The following is a 6,509-nucleotide window of genomic DNA, read 5'->3' on the forward strand; positions in this document are numbered from 1 at the left end:
AACGGCAGTTGTTCGCGCAGACTGCGAGCATGACAAGCCCAGAACAAATATAGGGGCAATAAACAACAAATTAGTTTGTTTTGCCAATTAGTTTAGATTTCGATCATTCCAACCGCGCTGCGCGGTGGAAAAAGAATAACGAAATAGTAGAGTGTTTGAACTTAAGATCGAAAAAAGATGGTCGTTGTACCTTTTATATTCATTTTAAAATTTCATATATTTTAAGCCATATATGAGATCTGCAGGTTTTATTCAAGCTACATTACAAATGCTGCGCCCGATAGTTTAAGCCAATGGTTAGAAATAAACATTAGAAACAGGCGATGGAAACCGGCGGTGCATTGCTGGCAGCCACTTAGGACAGCTCAGTAAATTTTTATTCTGTAAGTAGGTCAACGAAGTTATCCGCTCCAAGTACTAAATATTCACTTTAGACAATAGATAGGACTTACAGAGTCGGTGAACACCTTCGGAAATTCCTGTTTCAATATTTGCGGCTCGAAACCTCACGCGTGCTTTTTTTTCATCTGCAGAGAAATTCCGGGTTATGTAGATACCGAGACCGCTATCAGCCCATTCGCACACCTTAATTGTGCTGCTCTCAACGTGATTTTGAGCGGAAGAAACAACTTTCCGCTATGATGGGTGGCCCAATCAGTGAGTAAGGGTGATATGCTGGCGATGGTTGCTTTGCGTCGGCCCTTTGGCGCCCATGAAGGCGCGAGGTACAGTGAGCGCGCCGCATTTTGCAATGAGGATAATGGCTACAAACCGGTGAGGATATAAATGAATGGAACAATATTTTCAGCTGTAAGAAACAAATACAGTCTTGTAAAACGGTTGTGCTGGCGCGGGTGGTGAAATTATGGGCAACTTATAGGCCTACCGCTGCAGATGGCTGTCGAGCCAAGCCAAGGCCGCAATTGCATTCTCCAGCCATCTCATTTTTGTATTTTCGGGGTTTCCTACTGTATCCGAGGAAAAATGCAGACGTGAGGGTTCTTTATCGCACATAATGACACGTGGTTTGTACCGGTACTCTTCAAAGTAGCAAACACTATTTATTGTCAATTAAAACTGTTTGCTGGTCTAGCTGGTGCATAGGCACATAAAAAAAGGTTAATAGCGCAACAAAACAACACACTATTAGGCACAAATAGACACACAGGACGGGCGCTGTCCCTGATGACTATTTGTGCTTATTTGTGAGTATCTTTTTGTTGCGCTATTAACCTTTCCTTTAAGTGGCCATTTATTGTGTAAGTCATTAATCAGCAATTTAGGTTAATAATGTCAACTAAAAATTGCAAACAAACCTTTTTCAGTGGCGCTCAAGGTAGCTTCCAGCAAATATGTATCTGGTTTCCTTCGCCTGCCTCTGAAATGTCTTTTTTAGCCTTCGATTAAATTTGCTTGGACAAGCAGATATGTGTAAAAATGGTGCACCTCATATTCAATTGACCTCAGATATCATCCGATGACTGGATCACCGAAACTTACCACTGATCCCACTGAAAGTCCTTAAAATTGCTTGATTGACAAACGTTTATCACTTTAACAGGCTAGAAAATCATTCATATGAATACGGAACGAAGGAGGATATTTTCTTTCGTATATTTTCTAGGATGCCTGAGGAGATACAGCGTGTACCTGAGGGACGTCGTGTCTAGGAAGGCCGCGGCAGCAATCAAGCGATGGCTCGTAACAGTGAAGTAATGGTACGGCGGGCACAACGAGCAGGGAAACGTGACAACTTCAACTCAGCCTAGAAGCTGAAAACCGGAATAAATTGCTTTGAAGCCTCACAAACCTACTAAGGTGTAAGTGCCACTTTTTTATTAGGAGGGTTTTGAGCCTGTTTCGATTATGTAGGAAACCCCAATAAAAAGTGCTCTTTAGGCCTACATTTGTCAACGCGCAGGTTCTTTTAAGGTATCGTTTTTGCCAAAAGTAACCAGGCTGCTCCGAAGGCTGCCGGAGCAAGCGTGCGGCCGTGTGACGGCGTTGCGCTCGCTATGGCTTATCGGTGCTCGTCAGCTCCGAGGGTACAACAGCTGACGTAACTTCGCACCCTCACTCTCACCCGTTGGATGATAAAAACTAGGCGCGTACGATGTGTGGGCTGCGGTTTCTCGCGTGCGAAGCTGGTTGTGCCCAGCGAGGGCGCTCGTTATAGTGACGGGGCTATTCGCTCTTCTCGGCAACTGCCCTGAAGCCTATATTATAGGTCGCGTTTCTTGCTATATATTTATACATGCTTGTGTTCTGTAATCCGCTGCTGAAACGTACCACCACAATTGCGCTTTCCTGCGTGTTTGATGCACCTGTACATTAGAAAATGATCACACCTGGAAATTTCAATATGCCTTCTCCGAGGTGCCTTGCGTACTGCCAGTTTAAGGGCCGTGACTCCGGTACAAAGATATGGGTAAGCTTGTGAACCCTTTCAAGCCACCTTATCTCTCTTTTAGGCTTGTAAAATTGTGTTAACCCCTTGGGGAGGCTGTGTATAAATAAATGCAATGATTGATTCTAGCAAATTCTTGCTTTTGCTTGTAGTTTTTGGTTTAAGTAACGAACTATAATGAAACCGTCCTCACGCTTAGCCATTAGATGCATATGATTACTTTCTCGTTCGCGGAACCCTTATTCCAGGGCAACACTGTCAGGCAAACCTGGCATATATTTGTCCTAAAAACGAACGACCAGAGCTCACCGTGTCTACTATGACCTGCTTTCGGTTTTCTGCAGTTGCCGAGAAGAGCGAATAGGCCCGTCTCTATACTGAGCGCCCTCGCTGGGCACAACCAGGCTTCGCATGCCTGAAACCGCAGCCCGTACATCATAGGCGCCTAGTTTTTATCATCCAACGGGCGAGAGGGAGGGTACGAAGTTACGTCAGCTGTTGTACCCTCGGAGTTGACGAGCTCCGATAAGCCACAGCGAGCGCAACGCCGCCACACGGCCGCTTGCTTGCTCCGGCAGCCTTCGGAACAGCCTGGTTACTTTTGGCAAAGACGGTACATACGTATGGGTTGCTTTTCGCCTGCCCGGAAAACACCATTGCTGATGCCACAAAGTTAGAGCACGCTTGGAGGAGAAGATGAACATATATACTGCCGCAGTGCTAATTTCAATGCACAATTCAACTGAAGACGCTGTACTTGGTGAACAGTAGACCACTAATTATACGTGGATATACCACCGGGCAGTGAGTACCGCCGAAGTGGTTGGGCCATGTGTTGTTAAGCCATGGCCCATGCATGGCTCTAGAGCGGCAGTAGGCTGGCCAAGTCGGCCATACTCGTCGGCCCGAGGTCGATTGCCGATGATCGGCTGTTGTCAGGCCATTGTCAATTCCCGAACTGTGGCCGAGGTGGGTGGCCTAGGCCGGCCCGATGAGTTTTAGTCGGCCATATTGGCAAGAGCCGAGCAAGGGCCGACCTTAAGCTTGCCGCTGGGGTCGTTGTTCTCAAAATCTGGCATTAGCTGATGATTTCAATTCGCATCACATTTCTTGAGGTCTGAAAACTGATTCTTGTGGGCATAAGTTGTGGGACTGGATTGAGGACAATGGCCTCCATGGACAAAATTCTGGTGACATCACCTCCATGGGGAGACAGTGCTCCTCAGCTCTGGATCTTACTTTTTCAACTGCGGGTTTTTTATATCATCGTGGGCGACCATAGATTGCGGAACCAGCAGTGATCATCTTCCTATTACCTACAATATAATTCTTTCAACATTTTGTGTACAAGGCTCACCATAGGCGCTTAGTAAAGTATGGTAAATATGAAACTGCTCTTCGAACTTCTCTCTCGTCTATTTCCCCTTTGGACGCTCATCCACGGGCGGCGTCTGTGGTGTCATGGTTGCACCATGCGATTGAAGCATCTGAATTTTCTGTTGCCTCATCTAGTCAGCCCTCAAAATTATCTTGGTGGACTCCTGACTGAACTCGTACTTATCGGTGTCGAAAAGCTACACGGAACAGCCTGCATCATAATCAGTTACAATACATAATCAGCTACAACAGCCCGCTAATCTATTACAATACAAGTTTCATGCTGCCGTTCTTAAACACGCTGTGTCATCATCCAAGTAAAAACATGACTTATTTCCATTATTGTTGATCTGATAAACAGGACCGGAGTGCACTGTTTGGTTTCCTGCGCCGTGCTAGATCTCCACAGTGAGAAGTCTGGTCTTCATCTGTGGTGCTTAGACTCAGTGAGGCGGCTCATATATTGGGTAGTGTTAGTCGCGGTCTAGAAATTCGCTTTGCGTCGCTATGCCTAAGGCCACTCGCATTCCCTGCCGCTGCGACAGATTTTTCCGGAGTGACAATGCCGGAATTGGCAACTGTAATTTCAAAAACAACAGCTCCAGCTCCAGGCCCTGATTGTATTACTGCTGGTAGGTTGAAGATGCTGTTCCAGATTTCTTCACAGGAATTATCAAATATTGTTAACTGTTCGCTAAAGCAATCCTGGCTTCCTAGCTCCTGGAAGCTTGCCAAAGTGGTTCTGATACTTGAGAATCAAAACCTTGGCTATGTTCTTGATAATATCAGACCGATTTCTTTAATTTCTATTCTGGTGAAAACAATAGAGCGCATATTCCATCCGCGTTTGTCTCAGTTCAAAACAAAATTCTTTCTCCCTGTTGTATTGGGGTGTGCCGACGGCAGCCGCGTGCCTGCTGTCCTGTCGCTCACGCTTCTCTCCCTCTTCTGTAACCCTCACAGCACGAGAAACCCCGCCGGGGTGGTGCGGTAGTAAGACCCCCGACTACTGTGCCGGAGTACCAGAGTTCGAACCCGACCTCGGCGACTGAGTTTCGATGGAGGCGAAACGAAGAGGCGTCCGTGTGCTGTGCGATGTCAGCGCACGTTAAAGATCCCCAGGTGATCGAAATTACTCCGTAGCCCTCCACTATGGCTCCTCTTTCTCTCTTTCCACTTTCACTCCCACCTTCCTCCCTTCCCTTACGGTGCGGTTGAGGTGTCCACAGAAAACAAGTGAGACAGTTACCGTGCCTTTCCCTTCCTATAAATAAATAAATCAGTTTTTAAACCAGGGGTTAATAATAATATTAATAATTGGTTCACAGGAAGGGAAAGGCGCAGTAACTGTCACACTTGCTCTGTGGACACCCGAACCGCGCCGTAAGGGAAGGAAGGTGGGAATGAAAGTGGAAAGAGAGAAAGAGGAGCCGTAGTGGAGGGCTACGGAGTAATTTCGACCACCTGGGGATCTTTAACGTGCGCTGATATCGCACAGCACACGGACGCCACTTCGTATAATCGCGATTCTGGGCAATATAGGTTGTTGTTCACTGTCAACCAGCGTTCGTGTTGCTGCGCAGTTCGAGCTGGTTTTACTACAGTGGCGACGAGTTCGAAAATCAGCCATGCGGCAAAAGTTGAAGCGGACAGCCGGCTGCAACGTGAAGCACCGGCGAGAGTTATGAGCAGCCTGCAGCTCCCGACCTTCGACACACATCAGATAATTGGAAAGCGTACCTTACAAGGGCAGAAGCATATTGTGAAGCCAATGCTATTACCGACCCAGGACGACAGCGAGCCTTGTTTGTGGCAGCATTCAGCACGCAGACGGCTCAAGTGTTAGCGGCACGGATTGCACCTCGCACGCCGAATTCCTTCACTTATGACGAAGCAGTCGCAGCTTTAAAGAGCTACTACGACCCAAAGAGTTACGAGGTAGCGGAGAGTTCTGAAGTTTTCACCCGTTTTCAACAAGAAGGTGAGGCAATGCAGGCATTTCTGGTCAAAATACGGCGCATCGCAGATGGCTGCAATTTTGGTAGTGCGCTAGACCGAATTCTGAGGGATTGAAGTTCTTGTGTGTGTACGCTCAACTAACCTACGCAAGCAGTTACTGGCGAAGGAAGACGATGCTGGAGTAGGCCGAAACACTGACAATAGCAGCAGAAACAGCCGAGAAGGATGAAAACAATTAAGTGCAGAACAAACAACGATGCTAAAAATGCAAGCCAGTCATCGCTCTTCGTCGTGAGATAATCATACCAGCGGCGCAGTGCAAGAATGCGGACGATGTGGAAACGCGAAACACGATAACGCCAGCCGCTGGGCTAACGAACGATGTTTCCACTGGAGTGGTTATGTGGCGAAGAAATGCTACAATGCCAGAACAGATGAAAATCCTGCTAGGCGAACTGCGAGTGCCAAGGCACTGACAGTTGAAACAGGTCTAGCAATGAGAGCACGGATGAGGCACACGTCAGAACGTTAATTTCTGAAAGGAAAAGCGGGTTGGAGCTACCGTCTCGGCGCACATTTCAGTGTGGGGGGAAATAGATCTGGAAATGAAAGTGGACACATGATCCCCGGTGTGCGTCATATCACGGAACGTTTACAAATAACAGCGAACGCCACGCTTGAAAACGCCCCAAGTGAAGACGCTACGCGGGGCAACTGCTTGGCGAACTCGAACTTCCGATGCGATACAAAAAATTTGGAGGACGCT

The sequence above is a fragment of the Amblyomma maculatum genome, chromosome 8 (genome assembly GCF_055883805.1).
Source record: "Amblyomma maculatum isolate TAMU_Amacu chromosome 8, ASM5588380v1, whole genome shotgun sequence".
NCBI classification, from domain to species: Eukaryota; Metazoa; Arthropoda; class Arachnida; order Ixodida; family Ixodidae; genus Amblyomma; species Amblyomma maculatum.